The following is a 25,734-nucleotide window of genomic DNA, read 5'->3' as shown; positions in this document are numbered from 1 at the left end:
TCTTTTTCATGATTATTCATTAACATCATCAGTAGTTATTGTCAGGAAACACTTCCAGAGGTTGAAAGTTGACACGGCATTTATCTAATTAGTAGCTGTTATCATTAGCAATTTTAAGTAGCAAGACCCTTGCCCGGGTATACTGTGTATCTCCCTCAAAACATAGTCTTATTTTAACGAAGAGCTCAGGCTGAGGTGAGAATAGCAAAGAGGTTGGAGGTGAGGTGGGTCACGGTGAAATTATTTAAGGTGGATATAATTTTCAGTAACTTCCATTTAGAATTTTTCCTTTAGGACAGTGGTCCCCAACCCCCAGGGCCGCGGACGAGTACCGGTCCGAGGGTCATTTGGTACCGGTCTGCAGAGAAAGAATAAATAACTTACATTATTTCCGTTTTATTTATATTTAAGTCTGAATGATGTTTTATTTTTTTTTTTTAAATGACCAGATTCCCTCTGTTACATCCGTCTAAGACTCACTCTTGACGCTTGTCTCGGTCACGTGATACATTTATCCGTTCCACCCTAAAGGCCTGTCCATGAAAATATTTTCTGACATTAAACCGGTCCGTGGCCCAAAAAAGTTTGGGGACCACTGCTTTAGGAGATTGTTCGTGATGCTGCGGAAGTCTCGTCGACGTCACAGAAGACTTGAGTTTCGCAAAGGCTCAAGGAAAATGACTTGCTGATATAAATATAACATGATGAAGCTCCAGAAATGTGGGGATAACTCCAGACAGACAGTTTGGGCTTGGCGGGTGAGGGCTGGAATAAGGAATCTCTGATAATACTGATAACGGTAGCCGGGAGCAGGTATGGCTTTTAGCAAGCAGAATCGTACCTACTCGTTCCTTTATCTTTGTACGCAGCTTTCTCCCTTCCAAATTGTTTGCTCACAGGGTGCTGAAGACAAGATTAAATACTACTTCAGTGTGCATGAGCCAACAGCTTGGAGGGGAGAAATCCGAGTAGGAGGGTAAAGGAAAGAGGATCAAGAGTAGGCCTCAGGCCCTGGCCAGTTGGCTCAGCGGTAGAGCGTCGGCCTGGCGTGCGGGAGTCCCGGGTTCGATTCCCGGCCAGGGCACATAGGAGAAGCACCCATTTGCTTCTCCACCCCCCCCCTTCCTCTCTGTCTCTCTCTTCCCCTCCCGCAGCCAAGGCTCCATTGGAGCAAAGATGGCCCAGGCGCTGGGGATGGCTCCTTGGCCTCTGCCCCAGGTGCTAGAGTGGCTCTGGTCGTGGCAGAGCGACGCCCCAGAGGGGCAGAGCATCGCCCCCTGGTGGGCAGAGCGTCGCCCCTGGTGGGCGTGCCGGGTGGATCCCGGTCGGGCGCATGCGGGAGTCTGTCTGACTGTCTCTTCCCGTTTCCAGCTTCAAAAAAAACAAAAAACAAAAAAACAAAAAAAAAGAGTAGGCCTCAGAACTCCACTCAGTTTGGGGGAAATCTGGTCCACAATAGGGAAACAATTGGCCAGAGGAAGACTATATTCTCGGTGACTAACACTGTGACCTTTCTGAATTCCACTTACTCGTTTCTGCTGTAGAGTTTAGGCTGCCGGTCAGGGCCCTTCAAAGCGCAGCCCTAATATCTATACTATAATGCTCCAGCGGTACGTCCTCCAACTCCCCGTCCTTCCAGACAGACTGTTCCATTTACTCTCACAACACACAGCGGGCCGCCATGTGTTAGTGGATGCTCGGATGCCTGGTCCAGTCATCAGTCTCCCACTTGCCCCTCCGGCCCTGGAAGCCTGCACTTCCGTCGTGGAGAGACTGTCTCTCCGGGGGACCCCTTGCTCTTGAGGCAGCCCTCTTAGGTGAAGGCCTGCAGAGCGGCTCAGAGCCAGCTCCGTTTGCCCCGCAGAGGATCCGAGCCTGTTGGGGAAACTGCAGCTCCCTCTCAGGACTCTCCCATTTTGTCTTACTGTGCCACCAGCTGGGCAGCTTCAGTCACTCCCGTCCCTTTTGTTTTATTTATTTGTTTGTTTGTTTTCTGCAGTGAGAAACGGGGAGGCAGAGAGACTCCCGCATGCGCCGGACCAGGATCCACCCAGCATGCCCACCAGAGGACGATGCTCTGCCCATCTGGAGCAGCTGCTCCATTGCAATTGAAGCCATTCTAATGCCTGAAGCAGCCACAGAGCCATCCTCAGCGCCCCTGGCCCACTCTGCTCCAATGGAGCCTTGGCTGCATATGGAAAAGAGAGAGACAGAGAGGAAGGAGAGGGGGAAGGGTGGGGAACCAGATGGGCACTTCTCCTGTGTGCCCTGGCCGGGAATCGAACCTGGGACTTCCACACACCTGGCGGAGGCTCTACCACTAAGCCAATCAGCCAGGGCTACCCTCATCACTTTTAAATGTCCCAAGTTGGTGCCTGACCCCATTCCTTATTCCTATGCCTCTCTCCAATTCCAGGGACAAAAACCTAGCTCTCCACTCAGAGCTCAGAAGCTCAGACTTGGCTTGAGAAGTGGGAAGCAGAACGGTCTCTCTACCAGTTCTTGTTCCACAATTCTGTTTCCCTGCATGACTGTGGGGATTCCCTACACTGGCTGAACCAGACTTCCACCCTGACCATGTCTTTTGCAAAGGGTCTTCCCCATCACCTCCTTGGGCATTACTTACTCTCAGATTTTGTGCCTCAGACAAAACTGAGTTGAATGTTGTTACACATATATATGTAAATGTACTGTTCTTATATAATGTTGGAGGTAAAAAGCCTCCTTGGTGCTAATACAACTCTTTCCAACGAAAGAATCTTTTTACCATGTGAGTCATTCAGCCTTGACTACACACATTCACTGGTGTTGACTGCATCACTTTTGCAACAGCCAGCTGCATTGCAAGACACCCCACAGGGCTAGATTTTCCTTACACTCACATACCCCCTCTCTCACTGTAATTTTGCCTTCTGGCCTAGTTTTGTCTTCTAGAACAAACACTGAATTTGTCAGCATTAGCCCCTAGGACTATTTCAAAATTCGGCACCGTGTAAAGGCGGGGAAGTTAGTCGGGAGAAAGATGGCAGAAATGGGAAGAAGTGACCTAATTGACCCATCCCAGGGAAACGTGGTGGCCAAGAATCATACTATTTTTTTTTTTTTTGTATTTTTCTGAAGCTGGAAATGGGGAGAGACAGTCAGACAGACTCCCCCATGCGCCCGACCGGGATCCACCCGGCACGCCCACCAGGGGCGACGCTCTGCCCCTCTGGGCGTCGCTCTGCCGCGACCAGAGCCACTCTAGCGCATGGGGCAGAGGCCAAGGAGCCATCCCCAGCGCCCGGGCCATCTTTGCTCCAGCAAAGATGAGGGAGGGGAAGAGAGAGACAGAGAGGAAGGAGGGAGGGGGGGGTGGAGAAGCAAATGGGCGCTTCTCCTGTGTGCCCTGGCCGGGAATCGAACCCGGGTCCCCCACACAGCAGGCCGATGCTCTACCGCTGAGCCAACCGGCCAGGGCGAGAATCATACTGTTATCAAGATATGGCAAGCACAATGCCGTTGCAAGCAGGAATTCAAGATGAAAGACAGAGTGACCCTTTTCTTGAGCGTGTTTGTGTCTACCGATGGGCTGCTCAACTCAAGGCCCGTGGCGTGAGGATGCACACGGCTGTGGGTGCACAGAGAAGAGACTGGAACAGCACATCGAAGTGAAGTCTCCAAAAATAAAGTGAGGTTGGCTGGCAGCACTGTGTGCTTGGGAAGGGAGGGGTGAGAGGACCACAGTAGAGCAAAAAGTGGAAAGAATTAAGTGGATTTATATTGCAGCATTTTCTTAGGCAGTTCATGTATAATCATCTTGCTTTAGCAAGAAACAAAGGGGCTTCAGGGAGCTGACCCCGTGGTGACAGCAGGGTCGGAGTGGAAGTCGGTGCCCTGAGAAGCCAGACTTGCAGGGAAACATCCTTCCCAGGTCCCGAGAGCTTAGCAAAAATGTGAAGTTACGAAAACACTGCAGAGCCTGGACTAGGGACACGCATTTGGGATTTTTCCACATAGAGGACACACACACACACACACACACACACACACAAAAGAGGTTCCAGGGCAGTGCTAACATAAGGGGAGGCCCAAAAGCCAGGTTTGGGGACCCCGAAGAGGTAGAAGATTTAAGAACTGAAAATAGCAGGTCAGGCAGAAAAGCCCGAGTGTGGTTAAGCAGATGTCTGAGTCTTACGCGTGGTTCAGATACCACGGTCTCTACATCACACTGAGTAAAAAGCATGCATTTTATTTAAAGGACTAAGGACAGAGCCTCATAATCACATGCTTGTTTTCCTGAGTTATTTCATTAGTTATTACTTGAAGTTGTGCAGACAGAATATTTCTGGATTGGAGTAACCCCATTGTCCTGAATAGCCCACCTTGAATGACAACATTTTCCTGGTTGTCTGCTTCCAATTTACCTGATGAACAAGTGAAATGCCTTAAAAACATTGACCTGAGCTTTGCAGTCTGCTTTAGCTCTTCTAAGAAGTAGCTCTGTAGGTGACCATATAGGGGGTCATTCAGTCTTGCTCCAGGGTTTGGTGACTGATTGTGGCCAGTGTCATTTCCTGAAGATGTCTATGCTGGGAATGACTCTTCTACCCCTTAGAAGAGTCAGGAGCCTTAGTGTCTCTTTATATAGAAAAAGTAGACCAGGACCCCACTAAATGTTAACTCAGACTTTAAATATCAGAATATTACAGATGTGGCTGGGACCACACCAACCCTTTCCTTTCAATACCGACATGTTAGCCCGAAAGAACACGGCCCAGAAATGCCATTTGGGTTCTTGAACACACATTTTTTACAGTTGGTCCTGGGATGGTGCCCTTATTGGACCTGAGGTTCTTGCAAAGCCAGATTCATTAAACACATCAAGAGATTGTCTAGACAAATCACATTGAGCCCTTGGTCAAAGGTACCTTTTGCAAGAAGGACATCAGTATCATGGCATTCAGAGTCACTGAGGGGTGTCTGGGTGTCTGCCTTTCACTCAATGCCCTTCCGGACCCAGACAAGGGTGTCAGTGCCCCGAATACCCAATAATTCCTATGCCAGAGAGGCAAGAAGAGGTTATAGCACCTGGATGATGTGTCTTGATTAGCTTTGTCTAAAGGAACAGGGAAGATACAGAGGCGACAGAGTTCTCCTGCAGAAAGGATGAAGATTCTTGCCAATGCACTGGAAGCCAGGGTGGAGAAATCACAACCAGGATCGTGTGACCACACCCTGGCGGTGTCTGAGGGTGGCATCTGGGCTTAGGTCACAGACTGGGGGTGGCCGCTCTGCAGTGGGTCTTGTGTGTGGCTGCTGCATGGATGGGCGATGACAAGAGGTGACAAATGCCTTTGGGGTGACCAGAGGGAAGGCATCAGACAGATGGGGGGAGTGTCCCACCAGGCTCACACAGCAGGGGTCCAGGAGCTGACTATCGCTGCCAAGGAGGATGAAAGTAAGAATGCAGGTCCTGCCTGAGCCCCTGAGCGCAGAATGAAACTGCGCAGGGAGCCTGGATTCCAGTGGGGACACTGCCAGGGGTCACGGTGACCTGAGAGGGCAGCGTTCCCTGACCAGCAGGAGTTACCCGAGCCCTTCCCTGTCCTCGGTGTGGCCTGTCCATGCTATCATTGTTTTTAACACTAAAAACTGTTTAACTCAAGCTGGTTAGTTTCCTGTCTTGTTGGACCACTTAGATTAGAAACATGATCTCCCCCCACCCCACCTCCCCAGTAGTAACTAGTTGCTTCTTATTTTCATCTTTTATCTTAGAGACTCATTTTAGGCAAGATCTCAATTTGTATCAAAGAATGCCAATTTTTTTTTTTTTTTTTTTTTTTTACTTCTTTGCCAAAGAAATTCTTGCCAAATGGAGAACAGTTTTTGAAAAACCAAAGATAAATGTACGCCTCCTAAAGGTTTAATTGTATTATTTCCCTCTTGATCCCCTGATTACTTTGACAGATGGGACCTTCACAATATACTCACTGTTCAGCTGGAAGCCCCGTGAAGCTGTAACCTGAACCCTTGTCCCGAGGCCAGTCGAAGGCTTCTCCATCCACTGGTGTCTGTGGACCCCCCGCAGAGAAGAGGGTAAAGAGTCATTAAGTCACTTGAAATTGCTCTCAGTGCAGCGAAACGTGTTTGGGCCATTTCAGGCCACAGCAGGGTGGCAGAGTGCCCGGCTGCCCACGTCCAGCAGTGTTTATAAATTAGAAATTACCGGCCACTTGGGTCTTTGCGGATGACTCCGAGTCCTGAAAACCCGTGCGGACGTGCCTGGGGCAGGGCTGTCGCCAGACCAGACGGAGCACGGCTACTGGTCAGTCAGTCATGATTGCTCTCTCTGGTGGTGCTTTTGGAGGAGACTTAAAATGGCATGTCTCTCTCTTTTTTTAATTTATTGTGTTTACATAGATTCTAGGGTTGCCCTGAATGCATCCCCCCTCCCCTGTATTCCCCTCAACACCTCCTTTGCCCCCTCCCCACAGATCCCTCCCCCCTTCCCTTCAGGTTTATCCCCTCCTCTCATCCCCTTTCCCTCTGTCCCCTTTTCCTCTGGTCCCTTTGATCTCTCCTTGTTTTAATTCTGTTCCTCAGTTCACATTGTTCATTGGATTTCTCAAATAAGTGAGGTCATATGATATCTTTCTTTCTCTGCCTGGCTTATTTCACTCAACATAATAGTTTCCAGGTCCATCCACGTTGTCGCAAAAGGTAAGATTTCCTTCTATTTCATCGCCTCATATATTCCATTGTATATATGTACCATAGCTTTTTAACCCACTTGACCACTGATGGACACTTAGGTTGTTTCCAGATCCTCGCTATTGTGAACAATGTTGCCATAATCTCCATGGGCAAGTGAAATAAAAGACAGGATAAACAAATGGGACTATATCAAACTAAAAAGCTTTTGCACAGCTAAAGACAATAAGAACAGAATAAAAAGACAGACCACACAATGGGAGAACATATTTGACAATACGTCTGATAAGGGGTTAATAACCAAGATTTATAAAGAACTTGTAAAACTCAACTCCAGGAAGATAAACAATCCAATCAAAAAAATGGGCAAAAGAAATGAATAGACACTTCTCCAAAGAGGACATACAGATGGCCAATAGGCATATGAAAAAAATGCTCAAAAATCACTATTCATTAGAGAAATGCAAATTAGAACCACAATGAGATATCACCTCACAACAGTCAGAATGGCGCTCATCAACAAAACAACACAGAATAAGTGCTGGCGAGGATGTGGAGAAAAGGGAACCCTCCTGCACTGCTGGTGGGAATGCAGACTGGTGCAGCCTCTGTGGAAACCAGTATGGAGATTCCTCAAAAAATTGAAAATCGAACTGCCTTTTGACCCAGCTATCCCACTTTTAGGAATATACCCCAAGAACACCATAGCACTGTTCCAGAAGGAGAAATGCACCCCCATGTTTATGGCTGCATGTCTCTTTGATTGCAGTACTAGGTGGCTAATTATCCCAACTCAAAGCAACCATGAAAACCATTCTCTGAAAGTTCTGTTTTTAAGCACGGAAACTGACCATAATGTCAGGCAAACGTGGCCTCATATGATTATCTCTCTAGATGTATTTTACTCATTTAGTTAAAAAAAAAAAAAAAAAAGGATTTGCTGAGCACCTGCTGTGTTTCAGACAGGAAGAATGATTGGACTAGACTCTCCCCACCCTCCCCCCTCACTCTTTTATTGAGTCGTTACTAAATACCTGAACCTATTTTCAGGTCTTTATGTATATAAACAGATTTAATCTTCACAACAATCTTAGAAGAAAGGTATGGGTAAATGATCTCATTTTACGGTTGAAAAAAACTGAGAGGTAAACAGGTTTTCCAAGAAGCTGGCAACTAGCAAACCGTGGAGCTGGCGACCATTCCTGCTTTTCGTTCTCCGAATGTCGTGCCCGGGGTTCGCTGGTGGTGAAATTCGGGGTTGGTGAGGTCAGCCACCTCTGGATTCGCTTAGCTCCCCTGTCCAGGTTCGGACAATGCCTGCAGAGCCTGCCTGTCCCTCTTCAGCCTGGACTCCTCGGTGCTGACCGGCGCCTCCCCTCCTCCGCTGAGCCCAGCATCGCCTGAGCTGATCCACACCTACAGCCCAGCTGAGCGTGGGTGTGGAGAGCCTGTCTCAGTTTCTCCCCCACTCCTCGCCATCTTGAAAACCGGTCCCGCCAGGACGCTTCTGTTTGCTTCTCAGACCAGTAAAAGGCCACCGCCACCGCCTTGGGAGCCACTGGAGCCTGGGGAGACGAAAGTGAGGAAGTGAGGGGGACGGAAGACATTGTGATCAAAGAGCAAATGGCTAAACAATAAAATAGACAGTGAAACAGACTTTCACTCACTGTGGCAGACTGAACATGGATGCTTATCACCCAAATGCCACCAAAGAGCAGAGGAACAGACAGAAGAGTCACGAGCAAGTGGTACCTCACATGGACTTGAACACTCTGGAAATTTACACGCCTGTGGGAGAGAAGCCAGGGGCAACCCCAGAACTGGGAAAAGCCTCTGGGACTGGAGGCTCCAGGCAGCTCAGAAGGAGGAGGTGGGAAGGTTCCTGACCCCAGATTGATGCACTGAAACGCTGTAGGAAACAGTTGTATCCCCTGATGTGTTTTCTCATTCATCCAGCTGGTCGGCGGCCCCTCCCTAACTCTGCAGGAAACTGAGAAGGGACGCGGGACGCCCGGACCACGGACAGGAGGCGAGCGCTGAAAACGAAGGCCCTGGTGATTGTCTGCGTCCTAAGAGCCCACTCCACAGCACATGGGCTGGTGAGCACCCGCTCTCCTCGCCCCCATAGGTCCCGGCTGGCAAACGGCCAGGTTTAGATTCCACTTGGCCGGGGAATGGAGGAGCGACTTTAGCGGAATTGAGGCTGCGGCAATCCATGAGCCTGGTGCCCCATACCTCCTTCTCCACTCTTTAGAACCTCATTCCGAAATGGGGTAAAATAGCCCATGTTTTGAGAAAAGCTGCTGTTATTGAATATTAAATCCAAAACAGAAAACAACTTAACAGAAACAAATAAAATTTAATTTTAATTAATATGACCAGATTTAAGAGAAGATTGCATTTTTTATTTTATTTTATTTTAAGTGAGAGGACGGGAGATAGGGAGACAGACTCCCACCAGGTTGCATTTTGTAAACAAGAACAAAAGATCATTTAGGGCGTATCTTAAATTGGAGAGAAAAGGTAAAATTAGAGAATCACATTAGGGTATTCAATAGGCAGATAGTAGAAGCTACAGAAATTGAGAAAATAAAAAATTGAGGGTAGTAAATAATAAAAGAAAATTTGCTAGAACTCCAGACATGAATTCTGAAATAGTTGCTGCAAATCGTGAAACCTTGATAAACGTTTGGAGCACAAATTCCAATGAACCCATTTGCACATTATGTAATAGAAAAGGACCCTCACTGAGAAACCCTGAGAGAAGAGAGAGTATCTCTAAATATTGCAGGGAAGTGTCAGCATCATCATGGTTTTAAACTTTGCACTAGCTGCCCTGAAAGCTAGAATTCAATGAAGCAAAATCTTCATGATTTTAAGAGGAAATTACTTACAACACGGAATTCTCTTCCAAACCAAATCAAGTATGGAAACAGAATGAAGGTATTTTCAGACAAGCAAAAACATTTCTAGATAGGTTTTCATCCCTACCCACTACCACACACTCACACACACACACACACACACACACACACACACACACACACCAGACTCACTTCTTTCGAAGGATACTGGTCAGGTGCTGCAAACCAAGGGCACAAATTGAGGAAAACAAATGATTCAGGAACTGCGATCCAATGTGAAGGAGAAGATGAGGGAATTCCCAAGAGGAAGATGAAGAAAAGTCCCAGAAAAAGAGCTGTGCTGAGGCCCACAGAGCAATCGGTCCGGCTCAGAATGGGAAAGCAGAGGGTCTCAGCAGGGTTGCACCAAGAAAGCCGTAAAGCCAGTCTGCCTGTCTGTACCTATAGAGGTTTAGAGTTCAGTGAGACAGATTAGGGACATATTAATGATAGATACAACCAAATAAATGAAGCAATTATTAAAACCAGAAAAAAAAACTGAACATGATACAAGAAAGGAAATGCAAACATGTTTTCAATAAGACTCAGTGTGAACAAAAATTTAACTTAAGGCCCTGACCAATAGCCCAGTTGGTTAGATCATCATCTCAATATGCAAAGGTTGCTGGTTCGAGCCCCAGTCAGGGCACGTACAGAAATTGATTGATGTTTCTGTCTCTCTCCTTCTCTCTCAAGTCAATAAATAATCAAAAAACATTTAATTTAACTTAAGCATGACAATGCAAACACCAAATTATGATTTTTACAAGTCTTATGAAACTATGACAGAAAGATGGGGTAAAGAGAAGTATGTATGTTGGCATTGACCTAGGGCTACTAAATCCTAATCTTTTTTTAGAAGGAAGTAAATGAACCATTTATAAATTTTTTTTAAAAGTCTAGAAACAAGTTATTTAGAAACAAGGAGGTGAATGGCAGAAGAGACAGACAAAGCAGTAGAAAGTCATTGCCCTGAGGCATAGAACTAGAAGGTGGGAAGTAGAAAACTGTTCTTTTTATTTTATTTTTATTTTTAAATTTTTTTGTATTTTTCTGAAGTAGGAAACAGGGAGGCAGTCAGACTCCCGCATGCGCCTAACCGGGATCCACCCGGCATGCCCACCAGGGGGTGATGCTCTGCCCATCTGGGGCGTCACTCTGTTGCAACCAGAGCCATTCTAGTGCCTGAGGCAGAGGTCACAGAGCCATCCTCAGCGCCCGGGCCGACTTTGCTCCAATGGAGCCTTGGCTGTGGGAGGGGAAGAGAGAGAGACAGAGAGGAAGGAGAGGGGGAAGGGTGGAGAAGCAGATGGGCCCTTCTCCTGTGTGCCCTGGCGGGAAATCGAACCCGGGACTCCTGCACACCAGGCTGACACTCTACCACTGAGCCAACCAGCCAGGGCGAAAACTGTTCTTTTTAGTTTAAAGAGTTGTACCGCTGGGCTTCTCATGCTGAGTACGGATATTTAGGTGGAAGTAAAAGTTAGATTAGTAAAAAAGAGAGGGAGGTAAGGAACAAGGAGAGAAAGGAGGAAGGAAATAAGAGAGAAAGGGAAGGGATAAAGGAAGAAGGGAGAGAAGAAAGAACAAAGAGGAGAGGAGGGGAAAGAACATGGTGTATGAGAAGAAAAGTCCCCAAGGCATGAGTACCGAGTGCTTTGGGTTTTGAAAGGAGGGAAAGGTGAGTACACCAGGCAAGACGTCACAGGGAGATGGAGACTGAAAGGAGAGGTATGCCTTCGACAAGCCGTATGATTGTGGAGGGAGGACTTGCAGAGTCAGAGCTACCGTGTGAGACAGTCATCGATGCAGCAGGTTCAAGGTTGCTGGCTGCCCATGGAATAAGGCCTTCATAGGAAATGAAACGACATCCTCTGAGACTTGGTCAGTATTGAAGCTAAGTGTTGGTATAAGGGAATCCTATTTTTATAATGTTGAAAATTTCCTAGTTTAAAAACAAGTGATACTCCCTTGAAGTAGATGCAGCCCCACCCAATGGACAAAAGGCTTGGGGACAGATGGTGACCATCTGCCAATTTGAATGCTACCTCTTCTTCCCAACAGACATAGCCCCATGCACGTGGTTGGTCAGGAGAATGTGGGTGCAATTTCAGTCCTATCATGGTTGAGGACTCCAAATTCCTCCCTCCTGGTCTCCGATCTTGGGGGAATCAGAAATGATAACTAGTGAGTAGGTTGGAAGGGTAATATGTCTACACCCTCTCCTTGTTACTGATTTCCAGGCACAATGCAGTATTGAACTATGAGAGGAAATGCGTATTAACTAGCATACGTCTAGCATTTTGATTATGACCTTGCACTCGATATTTTAGTTGATAAAATGAGATTATATTTGTAACAAAATGTGAGTGGGTGAGTTTTTATTATGTGAATACTCAAGATGCCATCCAAGTGGTGGGAAAATACAAGTTTCCAGGCCAGGTCTAAACGAACACTGGACAAGAAATTAAAGTTGTTTTCTGCGTTAGGCTGGTGCATTAAAATCATTAAAAATAATTTTATTACGTTAATGGAGCTAATCAATTACCATCAGTTTAAAGAACAATAGGAGAATATCCATCTATTACTGTAACTGCTGGATATTATGCCTTAATACTTAAATATTGCCCAGTGTAATAGTACCACAATTTTACATACCTATAAAGCAATTCAGAAAAGACTAAAAATTTAACATGATAAATGGAGAAAGTCAAATAACTCTGCAATGGTATCATATCATTTTGACAGACTTAACTTCATTTTGAGTTCACTCAATCTAATTTCACTTAAATTTTTAAAACTTTTGATTTATACATCAGGATGTTTTGATTAAATGCATACATAAATTTCTTAAAGGATCTATAATGTTTCAAAAGGATCTCAGAGGTGAAATGAGTTTTAGAATTTCCATCAACTTCTGACAAAGGTGCATAAGCCTTTGTCTGGTTTTGTTTTCTTGTTTTACTTTATTTTACTTATTTTATTTTATTATTTATTAACTTTAGAGAGAGAAGATGGGAGAGAGACAGAAAAAGAGATGCGTCAATTTGTCATACCATTCACTTATGCCAGGGGTCCCCAAACTTTTTTCACAGGGGGCCAGTTCACTGTGCCTCAGATCGTTGAAGGGCCGGACTATAAAAAAAACTATGAACAAATCCCTATGCACACTGCACATATCTTATTTTAAAGTAAAAAGACAAAACTGAAATAAATACAATATTTAAAATAAAGAACAAGTAAATTTAAATCAACAAACTGACCAGTATTTCAATGGGAACTATGCTCCTCTCACTGACCACCAATGAAAGAGGTGCCCCTTCCGGAAGTGCAGTGGGGGCCGGATAAATGGCCTCAGGGGGCCGCATGCGGCCCGCGGGCCGTAGTTTGGGGACCCCTGACTTATGCATTCATTGGTTGATCCTTATATGTGCCCTGACAGGGAATTGAACCCACAACCTTGATGTATCCGGGCCATCCCGGAAGTGAGCTCTTAAGGGAGGATTGTCTGTCAGTGTCCCCTCATGAGCCTTTATATTTCCACACACACACAAACCTCTGTTCATCACTTGGGTGCAGGTGACCTGGGGAGGGTGGGCCCTTGGGCCGAGAGGTCACACTGCAGCCCGAGCTGACCTGAAGGAGCTGACCACCTCCCTCCCCGCAGCTGGGCAGCACAGCCTGCCGCGCAGGGGAATCAGGGGGCACATGGGGTGACTGTCACGCCTCCCGCGCCCTGCCACGCAATGCACGCTTTCTTGCCCTGAACAAACTGATGCGTTCTGAAAGTTCACCTTTCAGACGTTACCTTTAACGCAGCTTTCCCTGAGAAGGAGCCCTTGAAGCCGGTACCCTCGTCTGAGTTCTTGGCGAAACACTTCTTTCCCTCCCCGAGAGAAGGTGTAAAAGGGATCAGGGATGCACTAGACTCAGGAGCCAAAGAGAGGGATACGATGCGGGCACAAACCAATGCCACAATTTCATGTTCACTGCCCCTCGTTTTACAGATGAGGCCACCAAGGTCCTGAGAAGTGAGGTGGCCCAGGAAGGGCCCTCTGAGACCAGAACTGAGCCTCCCCCTCTGAACTCTCCCTCTTGTCCCCGGAACATTTGAAGGATTGTAAGGAGTCTGCTAACAGACACAGAGCACTTCCCTTTAACGTGCAAGACGGTGCCTGCACCCTGGAAGAGACGTCTCTCTGGGTTTCACTTATAAACAGCTCAGGGCTGTGCCCGGAGAGTGGGCTCCTTGCCTTGCGCGTGCGCACTGAGGAGTAATGCGTTACTGGCGTGGGAAAGACGCGGAACGAGTGCGCCCCCACCGCTCTCCATCGACTTCACTGCTCAGGTGGGGATAATGAATCCTGCTGGCTCATTTCCCAGCGCGGCTGTGAAACTTTAAGAAGATCTAGCGAGTGTACAATATATTTTCATTGAACAACAAGCAGGCACTTCTTTTAGAAACTCCTATAGACCTGGTAATAAATCAAAATATTAAAGAACCACTGGGTTCCGACCAATCAGAATGAAGTTCAGCTGTGAGTTTTCTTCTAGCGGCATAATCAGTGTCTACTGGGTGAGAACCAGGCTTCCCTTTACGGTTAAGATCACTTCCCAAGTGCCTACATATATACCTTCATTGATATGATCTTTGCTGGATGTGTCTTATGGACGTGCACTAGGCTTAGAAAATACTTCGGACTATTGTGCAGCAATATTTTGCTTTTGCCTATTGAATTTATTTTATTACAGGTGATTCTTTTGTATTGGGCTCTTCATAAATGATGTTCCTTCCAGAGTTGTCAATCTTGTCAAGGAGCTTTGGATATACTTCAGAGAAGCCATCTGCTTCTCTACCCATCGCTCCCTCTTTCCCCTCCCACAGCCAGGGCTCGATTGGTTCCAGCACATCGACCCTGAGCACTGAGGATGGCTCCATGGAACCTCACCTCAGGCACTAAGAATAGATTGGTTGACCAGCATAGCCCCAGATAGGAAGAGCATCAGCTCCAGGTGGGGGTTGCTGGGTGGATCTGGGCGCATGCAGAAATCTGTCTATCTATCTCCCCTCCACTCACTTGGAAAAGGAAAATAAAAAAGTATTTCTAGCACACACACATACACCCACACCCACAACACAAAATTATTCTTAGCACAGAAACATCTAGAACAAAAAAAGGTACTCTAATAAAGGTAACAAAACAAAAGCAGCAGCAACAATAGTAAAAAGCAACAACAAAACAAAAACAGTAGGTTATATGTGAAACAGGGGGCAAAGAGAACTGGCACTGAAGAAGCACATGGCCCAGCGACCTCAAGAGACGGCCGGACTGGGCAGTGGATGCTGAGCCAGTGACCGGAGAGAGAATCCGCATGGAGCTAGCTGCCCGCGGCCACGCTTTGCCTGTGCGCAGACCAGCCGCCCGGACTAGTTTAAACTCCAGCAGACATCTCCTACCAGTGCAAACCTTTACGTAACACAGGGTAGTTATCTTGGCTCCGAAGAAATGTAGGCATCTTTTAAAGTTCACATGACATTAAAAACAGGCATTGTGGCCTGTTGAAATTGTCCCATATTGATGTATTTGCAGTGATTGAAAATTTTTTTTTGTAATAGTGGTTTTTTTGTTTTTTTAATATTCTTTTTATAACTTTTCTTAGATATTATTTATCCATTTTGAGAGAGAGAGAGAGAGAGAGAGAGAGAGAAGGAGGAGAAGAGCAGGAAGCACCAACTCCCCATATGTTGTTTGACCCAGTAGGCAAGCCTAGGCTTTTGAACCAGTGACCTTAGCGTTCCGGGTTGATGCTTTATCCACTGTGCCACCACAGGTCAGGTAAGTAATAATGGTTCTTTACTCTTAACATCTCATTCATCCTTCTACATTTATTGACTAGGAAGTAGGGTGGGGAGGAGCGAGAGCCCAGAGGCCAAGTCTGGCTGTATGTGTCCCCTCATCATAGCACTGTAGTGCCAACTGCCAACCTGCAGGAAGTCGTTATCATCCTGTCCTTATGGTAAAGCAGGATGTTAACAGCCTGCTGGGAGCAGGGCCCACCAGCGACTTGTTTTCCAGGAGGGCCGAGTTCCCCTCTCTCCTGACCTCTCAGGGACAGCAGGGAAAGAAGTGGAAGGGCCAGAGTGTGGCCACAGCGAGAGGGCCCTGCTCCGGCCCAATCACCTCAGTGCCCAAACCAAGGGGGTCAGTTCAGAGAAACGCTCCCCTCTGTAACTCCCAGGAAGGGTGGATCTGTGAACACTACCAACAGACTTTTGTGCCAAACTGGGTCAGCAGTACGACTAGAGAGTTAATTCCTCGCCCCTGAAAGATGACAGGTCTCAAATTGGGGAAGGGGGAGGGACTTCAAGTTTAAAAAAGTAACTTTCTGCCTGACCAGGCGGTGGCGAAGTGGATAGAGCATCAGACTGGGATGCGGAAAACCCAGGTTTGAGATCCCAAGGTTGCCAGCTTGAGTGAGGGCTCATCTGGCTTGAGCAAAAAGCTCACCAGCTTGAGCCCAAGGTCGCTGGCTCGAGCAAGGGGTTACTCAGTCTGCTGAAGGCCTGCGGTCAAGGCACGTATGAGAAAGCAATCAATGAACAACCAAGGTGTCGCAACGAAAAACTGATTGATGTTTATCATCTCTCCATTCCTGTCTGTCCCTGTCTCTCCCTCTCTCTGACTCTCTCTCTGTAAAAAAAAAAAAAAAAGTAATTTCCAAACTTTCTAAAACGTACAAAAATAGAGTAAATGTGGTGTTGAATGTGTAGATATAATCACTTTAACACTCAGTGAAATCTCCCAACTCTAAAATTTTATTATTAGAGAGGGTATTATTCTATGTGATATCTATCCTTTGGAAAGTTAAGTTTTCTTTCTAATGCTTATAGCCCTTTCCTTTTGCTAGAAAAGGTATTTCCTTCCTTTTAGATGCATGCAGGTACCCATTCATCAGACTGTTTTTCAAGCTGGTGTGTGAAAACAGATGAGCTAGAGCTGTTTCCTGTCCTCAAGGAACCTACGATGTACGCCAGGAGGGGCCCTTAATTAAGTCACCAATAGGACCTACTGAAAAGTTAACAGACGGATACATGCCCTAGCTTTACGAGCTGTCGCAAAGAGCCACGAAAACGCCGTTCCAGTCTCTATCCCCAGCACAGATGACAGCTGTTTTTTCCCCAGAGTGATGACATAGCTCCATGATGCATGTGTTTTTATGAATGTCGCTTATCACTACCTAAGTTTCCTTGACATCTATAAATGTTTAAAAATAGGGATCGGCACAATAAAAAGTATCATTTTCTCTTTTGGCTGAGCATATACTATAATGAGTAGAGCCCCGAATGGCATGCCATTATAAAGGGGAAAGCCACGTTTACAGGGACTTTAAATAAAATGTCTTGGTCATTTCAAAGTAATATACTTATAAAAATACATGCTGAGTAATCCCAGGAGTGCTTTTTTTTTTTTCTTTCTTTCCAGTAGTTGTATAAATTAAATGGTTCTTAATTTTGAAATGTGTTTTTGGCCAAGGCATTTAAGGTTGAAAAGTGGCTATTCAGCATGCAGGGGATCATAAGCACTTTTCCTAAGAATTTTTATTTTAATGCAGCATGCATTTTAAAACTTTTTTATTTACACAAAGGGCCCTAATGGATCTAATAGTTTATCAGATCAATAATCAATGTTTTTAAAAGTCACTTAATTCAAATTTATGTAATTGGCATTATGAAAAGATCTCATATACATATTTACATCATAACTCCTAGTGATTCCTTCATATCTATTTCTGTCCACAATGTCATCTTATGCACCACTATAATAAAAATATTTTTAAGAACAACACTGCTAGGATATCAAATCTATTATTGCATAAACAAGGACATTGGAAGTCAACTAAGGCTGTGACAATGCCACTACAATAGAAGTATTTAGTTGACTTTCCTTACTTGTCATTTCCCTAATTACAAGCACTAATGAATCAACCATTGCGTGACAAGAACAAGACAATTCAAAGAAAATTGTAAGAGTTTACAATACACTATTTCTAGTATTTTAGGTATCTGTCAAAACAACTCAAATGACTTTTATTAGTCAGCAGACAGATAAAAGGAAATAAAAACCACTATGACAACTTGAAGCTTTCCTAGAACCTGTAGGCATATGGCATATGGTTCTGCTGTGTGCTTATTTAGAGTCAACAGTCACCTGGCAGTTTTGTAAAACTGCTACTATCTTTGTACCCCACACACATAAAGGGCCTTTGGGAAAAACAAAGAACTCATTAAACCTGTCCTTAAATCTTGAATTTATATTATTCTTCAGATTATGTGTGTGTGTGGGGGGTGTTGTTTTTGTTTTTGTTTTTTAGTTTTGAAATAAGTAAATAAAACTTACTTCTTCTCCAGGTACATCTTTGAGATATACTGTTACTTGTCTGAGTTGTTCACCTAAATAGGACACTTTTCCTCAAAATGAGCCCCAGGGAAATTTTATACAGTCCGCCTCTTTGAGATTTACATTTTGGGGGAGGAACAAACTTTCCTCTATCCTTTTAGGTTCATTTGTCTAGTCTAGTAATCAAATAGATATGAGACTGATTAACAAAGAAGAAATGACCAAATTTAATCACATATGTATGTATGAAAACCCCATATATAAGAGAATCGAGACCCCCATATACATAAGAGATTCTGAGACAGAAAGGGAAAATCAGACATATGTGAGATTCTTTTTGTTGTTGTTCACTCTTTTCTCTCTTTTTAAATTGAATTTTGAGGTGCCATTAATTAATAAAATGATATAAGCTTCAGGTGTACAATTCTATGATACATCATCTGTATACTATAATAACTGTACTGTGTGTTCACCACACCAAGTCAAATCACCTTATAGCACCATTTAATCCTCCTATACCCTCTTCTACCTCCCCTGACCCCTCCCCTCTGGTAATCACCATGCTGACATGTGACATTCTGAGCTGGGAATGAGGTAAAGTACCTTGGAGCTTCAGAGGGGAAGAAGATCATTTGCAGAACCATAAAAAGGCAAGATGTTCAGTAATTAGAAGTATAGTCTGCCCTGTAGATAGGTCATGCAAAGTTATTTTGGGGATCACTCGTGTTATGGGCAAGTCCCCTAATTTAAGTTCTTTATGGGAAAGGTAAAAGTTTCACATGAGCGAGCAAGGTCTGGCTGCCATCAGCTCAAAAGAATTTACCTGCTAAAGTGGCACATCTTGGGGAGGCCTGTTCTGAACCCCTTCACCATAAACAAAACACAGATGTTGATGTTTGTCCTGGACTGTAATAAATGCATGCTTTGCTATGCCCCCGACACCACCTGCAGGAAGCACCCAGCAAGCATCCCTAAAGAAATGATTTCCGTTTAGTCTCTTTAATGATTGGGGAAAACTTGAAATTCTTTGTCTGTTTTTTTGTTGTTGTTTTTTTATCCTTCAGAAACAATCTCCAGTGAACGAAATCACACAAATAAACAAACAAAAAACCAAAATATAAAAAAATTGAATTTTTAATGGCTTTATCTTAACTTACCCTCACTCCATCCCAAAATGAAACTTGTAATTGATGGCCTTCTTGGAAATATAATATTATCAGTTCATTTTCTCTCTCATTTGCCAAACCCTTTTCATTTCTTCAAAAGGCCTCTAAACCATATGATTAACTTCCCACCGAAGAATGGTTGGTGTGAATAAAAGAAATCTATTTGGAATACAATCACTCCCTCCTGGCCCCTCACTGTTCTTAACATTGGGGGGGGGGGGTGCATCTAAATGTGATCTGGATTTCAGATATGGTTTTCTATTTGACATCTATTTTCTGTCACTATATATGCATTAAAAATACTGCTCACAAAAATTAGGGGATATTTTATTGCTTCATACTCATTTTGAAATAGCTCCTAATTTTTGTGAGCAGTATATTTACCAAAATTGGGTTGTTATCTTTTTCTGGCCTTTTGACCTTAACACTATAAACTATTATCATACTGAAATAAATGCCTTTGCCAATTTTATGTGTATAGAGGATGTTCCGATTTTATTCAAGAATAAAAATTGAGTTATCAGGTCTTGTAGAGGAATTTATTGATCTTTGAGAACAAAAGTGTTGGTACAGCATCCAAAGGATTTTAGTGTGAATTTTAGAAAGAATATTTCAAAGTATTTTCTTCACCTAAGAGATTATAAAATTACTTATGTCAGTAAAACAAAGATTTAGTTGGACCTGAGAGGACAAAGATCTGATACTCAAAATATGATATTATTCATTTTAAAATACAAGTAGAGACGACCCATTGGCAAAGTACAGTGAATTTCGGTAGTTCCCAAGACTGCTATTTTGACTAGACACAGTTTAGAAATTTGTTTTTCTCTAATTTCCATTATAAAAGCACTTCTTCTCTAAACCCAAAGTTAAATAATCATCTATCTTGGAATTAATGTATCCAAAATAAGACTTTATTATTATTGAATAAATATTTGTATATTTAAAAATTAAATTCTAATTCAAAAAAAGAAGTTATATCTTTAAATTAATAATGCTGCTCCTCAAGAAATAGCCAGGGATTTCAGTAAAATTAGCAAGAATTATAATATGGCTCACCTGCAAGGTAAAAAAGAGACAACATTTTAATTATATGAAGAACCATGGAAAAAATTGTTTTATCATATATAACCAGACACCTCATGGATCATTTTTTTTATAACTGTATAAAACTGAAACGTTGCTACATTTTGCAATTAGAGTCTATTCTCTATGTAGAGTGTTACTTTTGGAGTTTATATTAATTCCATTAATCTGGAAACCATGGCCAACTTTGAGGCTTTAGGTACCAAAAGGTCTGCAAATTTTGTTAGAGTTGCCCTGGCAAGAGTAATTCTAGATGTGTGCACATTTCTGGTGCTTAGCAAAACAGATGCTAAAAAACCCCTATGTGGCTAAGGAAGTACTAGATTTATGGCTTCTTAGTGAACCACCTCATGGGAGTACAGGCTCTTTGTGGTTAAAAACATCTAAATAACAATAAGGCAGTATCACAAAGCCGGAAACAGACCTTGGCTCTCTTCAGCTCTGGCTTTATTGGGGTTTGGAGAGGGGAACTTTTGTCTCCTGCCAGACATATTTTTTAAACATTTATAACTTGGTCACCCCTTATCACTTTAAACCACTTTGCCCATGACGGGTAACACTTGTGTGGCAAGTCATATTTTATTATTAGGTGAAAACGTGTTTGCGCAAGTAGAAACATTTGTTTTTAGTGGTAATGAAATGCCTGACAAGTTAGAATCCTTATAGGGAACAAAATGAGCTAAGTGCAAAAACGGGTTTCTAATTCCTGTTTCCAAAAATAAAAAATAAAACAAATGAATACAGGTTATTAAATGCATCAAGTATTTCCAAATCCGGGAACCCAAAACATCTTTAAATTTAATTATTTCTTTATAAAACCCTGCAAAACAATAGAGGTATCTCTCCTATGTAATGCAGGTAATTATCAACCTATTGATCCCTTTTCTCTTTGCTGTCCTTTTTTTTTTTTCTGTTGTACTTACTTTCAGGGAATATTTTTTACCTTGCAGCACATCTACTCTGTACAGACCTCTGTTTACTAATCAGTGCCAACCTCCTTCCCTTCAATTCAGTGCAGCACTCATGAAATACACTGCTCACAAAAATTAGGGGATATCTCAAACCTAATATGAAGTGATAAAATATCCCCTAAATTTTGTGAGCAGTGTATTTTTAACTTGGTCTTTTATTGGAGTAAATTTTTTTTGAATGGAAATAAAGTAAGAATTAAACCTCTGCAAGATCATATTTACACTATAAATATTCACAAGGTACATTCTTCAGAGCAATATTTGTGGCTTTCTTCTAAGTCTACGAACCATGTCATTGCTTTAAAAAAAAAGATAAAAAGATCATTTCAGTTGTCCGTATTAGGCAGAAAAAATGAAACAAAAAATCATGAAGCAAATGCTCCTGTTGAACGTGGACAGAGCAAATATGCAGCCATCTGGAAGTGCCATGCATGTCCTCCCTTTGCAATTCTTGGTCACATTAAGTGAGCTTAACCTCCTACTCTAATTGCTCTCCAGTATGCTTTGCAGCCAGAAAATCCCTGAGCTAGGAGTTGAAGTGTGTTGCTGTTGCTGTTGTCGTCTGAGAAGTTGGAGTTCAGGCTTTGGCAATAGCTCCAACTTTCACCCGAAGGAGATAATGGACATATATCTACTTATTTGCAAAGTTCACTTAGAAGATAAATGGATGATAAAGCAATATATACTCATTAAGCACCAGGACAGTGACATGACAAGTGGATCTTACAGATAAGCCAATAAATTATCCGTGAATGGAATTTTAGAATTCTTTGAAGAAGGCTATTAAAATTGGGAAAATATATTGATTTCAGTTGAAGTTCTTGATTTTTTTTTTTATGGAGCTCCTATAGAGCTTTATTTCTAATAGCACTTAGAAATTTCAGTGAGCTCTAATGATGTTTTCTTCTAAGAGGTTGTATTCTTCTTGAAGGCCAAATCCATGCCTGGTTTATACTTTGTCTCCGTGCATCTAGAGTTCTTTATTCAAGATAGCCCTTCGAACATGCGTTTACCGCAGAGCCCAATTGCAAATTGTCACCCTTTTGCAAATTAGAAATAGAAGCACCTTTTCTCCAGAAAGCTAGCACACTGCATCAGGGCAGTTAGTTGATGGCCGAGTATTGTTCAGTCTGGAAACAGCCAGGCTCCTTGCAGCACCTCCCTCTTTTGTATCTTATTTGAAATTGTCATATTAATTCAGGAATGAGAAAGGGTGGCTTGACCATAGGTCTTCTGAAAGAAGCTAATAACCTATGTCAATGTTTCTTAAATTCACATTCAAGCAATGGTTGAGTCATAAGTGGAAAAAGGAGTGTGGGATGAAAGGTCTAATTTTTCAGTATACCCACACATAAATAAACAATGGCTTAATTATTTTTTTTTCAAGTGTTGGAAGATGACATTAGGAGGGTGTGATAGATGGGCTTGGGCTTAATCTGAGTGTGCATAGTCAGAGGGCTGAATGTTTTTACTGAAGACTGTGTAATTGTCACTGTACTTGTAATAACTCTCAAGTCACTCCTCATCAATATCTCAAAGTTGTGAAAGCTCAGAGTTAATGACTGTGCTAAATTTTGCCACGCAATCCAAACTCTCATCCTCAGGTTTGTACAATGCTCGATGTATTTGAGGGAGTTATATGACATGAGATGGCATTCTGAACAACTCACTATAAGCAGATTCACGTGATGTAGAGAATGATGATTCCTTACTTTATTATTCTTTTTAAAATGGAAATATACATTGCCTTGTTGAATAACTGGATATCAGACGTTATAAATTATTTAGTAGACTATTTGAAATAAAACATCCATGTCACTATATCTAAATTCTTATAGATAAATATCCTTTAATCAGAAATTCTAAATCTATTCGAAGCAATTTATGACTATTTTGCCGGTACTCAAATTTAATTTTCTTTTTTATGCTTTTTATAGTTACATCCATATATTAATAAATATACATATTTAAATTAATATGCCATTAAATCTATAAAAATAATCAAAGCTTATTGAAATATATGATAATTAGAAAGGAAACTCGAAGATCCAACTAGATCATTTGTATGTAAAATATAAATGACAAAATTTTTACTTGTTTTGTCACATATTAGTATACGTGTTATTCATTTCCTAAATATAAAAGTGTCGAGACTATTGAATAGAAAACTATCTTCAGAAATGAAGAAATGTCATTAGTAGTAGAATGATAAAACAAACACATAGCTTCACTCACTGGACCAAATTTCTTCCAATTTCAAAAGAACCTGTAGCTCAACGACCCGAAATGGTCCCCAAGTCGATACACAGACACCACTAAGGCTTTAGTCATACACAGTACAGTGGCTTACCCGGCACAAAAGGGCTTAGAAACGGAATAAAAAGAGATACTCTACAGGTCACTTTATCCTAGCCCCCATTTCTCCTCTCTGCCCTCCCCCGAGATGAGTACATGCCGGACAAGCACCAAAAACAACCAATAAATGAAAGGAGACTCAAAGGTCGCTCAGGGGCATTATTTTCACATACCTTTGAATAATGAGAGCGTCACATGTCAGCTAGAGGAGAACAAAATGTCACATTCTCCAGCGAAAGGTCGGCCCTGGTCAAAGGTCGCCGAAGGGAGGCCAGGAAATGACCTCCAGGGTCAGGCTGGGCACACAAAGAAAGGTCAGAAAATGTCACCAGAGTGCAGGCAGCTGCCGGAGATGAAACAACTGAGGCACCCTTCCTGCTGACCCGCCGGCCCCAAGAAAGGTCTCTGCGGACCTTTGTTTCCAGCTGGCAGTTTTACAGGACACTGACATTAATGTGCCCAGCCCCGAATCAGCCTTTTTAAAAGCAACAGTTTGGAAGTGAAGTGCAGCAGTTCCCAAAGAATCATAACCGTGACATTTTTATTTCAAATGATTAATACAGCGACGGACTCCTAGCACCAAATTTAGATTTCATCAGAGCTCTCTCATGGTGACACTGTGCTAGGACTGGGTAGGCCTGGGGGACAGGTGGCCATCGATAACCAGTATTGTCATATTTTTTCTAAGAACTATTATTATTCTTTTAGCTAAAAAAAAAAATAAATAAATAAATAAATACTCAGAAGCCCCAGCCTGTTACAGAACAGGAAGATAGGATTTTACATTTTATGGAACTTGGCAGTTGGCAGTCTTTGATCTAGTCATAAAATGTATTCAAAGGCAAGACAAAGGACTGATACATTTATAACTCCACTTTGAAGGGATCTGTGTAGAACACTTGCAGGGCAGAGTCTCATCTACCTGGGCATTAGTCCCCTTTTCAAACTAATACATCCCGTTTTCAATGCCACCTCTCAGAGTGACAGGTTCAGAGGTAGGGGTAGCACTCCCAAGCGCAGGCAGAATTCCAACCGCACTGGAAAGAAGTTCAGAAAGAAGCACACTTTTGAATTAGGCAGCTGCTGACCTTACGCGTGGTCCCTACAAGCGGCTTCAGGTTTCTGTGGGCGTGTGGGCCTGTCTTATACACAACCACACCCCTGATGCTGATGCAACGTTTGCAGCCGGTTTCGAACAAGGATAGAGCAGCATCCTTGACTGATTCACAAGCACGAGGCCAGGTTTTCAATGCAAGATGTCCTGTTCCACCCGCAGGGTTCCCACAAGTAGCCCTAATTTATGACTCCATCTGCTCCACTCCCCCAACACCCCCCCCCCAAAAAAAATTTTGATGTGCCACCACCTTAAAGTCACCTTTGTTCCAATTCACATGTTCTTAAAAGAAAGATCACTGTGCATGTATATACTAAAGATAATAATAGTGACAGTTTCTATGGAAGAAACCCATAAAGGCCTTTTGCAAAAGCAAGAGAAAACGCTTCCTAAAAATCTCCGTTCCGGATTCGTCTTTTCTGGTTTGTCCCCTTCAGAATCTCCCAGGGGAACTGCCGAACAGTAACGCTCACCCCAGGATTATTCCAGGACTGGCCCAGAGGTAAAACCACCTGCCTACCTAACGGAGCCCAGACAGAGGCAGCCTGTCAGGAGGCCGCCATAAATCGTGGGGATGGGAAGGGAGGGCCAGGGAGAGGTGCACCAACCCTTGGCACTTAGGAGGAGTTATTTAACACATCAGGGAAGTGCATTTAATAAATGGAGTCAGTGACTTGAACATGTCATATTCGATCTATACAGAGGTGGCTGAACTTTCCTTAAAAAGTCATTTTTATGCTGGTTGCTTTTCTTAGGAAATTTTCTACACCTCTGGTGGACGAAATGGATGTGTAAGCAGCTGATTGAGAAATGGCTAAGGTCAGAGTTAATAAGGGAGCCGAGGGTTTAAAAGCAGGCTGTCTTTTTTTTTTTTTTTTTTTTTCCGCCTTTAAGAGTTCAGGAGACTCCATATGATTTGGTCATGACATATTAATGTTTCTGACACAAGGCTTTTTAAATTTAATCTGCCTTCAACTAACTGAAGCTTGGACAGTAATAAATGTAGAAGTTGTCCCATTGCCGGAATTACAAAAATGAACTTTTCCC

The 25,734-nt window shown here is 43.2% G+C and overlaps 1 non-coding gene across 1 annotated transcript; it reads right to left on the bottom strand.

Annotated features, from left to right (window-relative positions):
* Window positions 1-3,384: 3,384 nt before the first annotated feature.
* On the bottom strand, window positions 3,385-3,460 carry TRNAS-GCU (transfer RNA serine (anticodon GCU)). Its single transcript has one exon. It is a non-coding gene; the product is annotated as a tRNA-Ser (tRNA).
* Window positions 3,461-25,734: the final 22,274 nt, after the last annotated feature.

This window comes from Saccopteryx leptura, chromosome 8 (assembly GCF_036850995.1).
Source record: "Saccopteryx leptura isolate mSacLep1 chromosome 8, mSacLep1_pri_phased_curated, whole genome shotgun sequence".
Taxonomy (NCBI): Eukaryota; Metazoa; Chordata; class Mammalia; order Chiroptera; family Emballonuridae; genus Saccopteryx; species Saccopteryx leptura.
The sequence above is the reverse complement of the archived record's forward strand: the minus strand, read 5'-3'. Positions and strand labels throughout refer to the sequence as shown.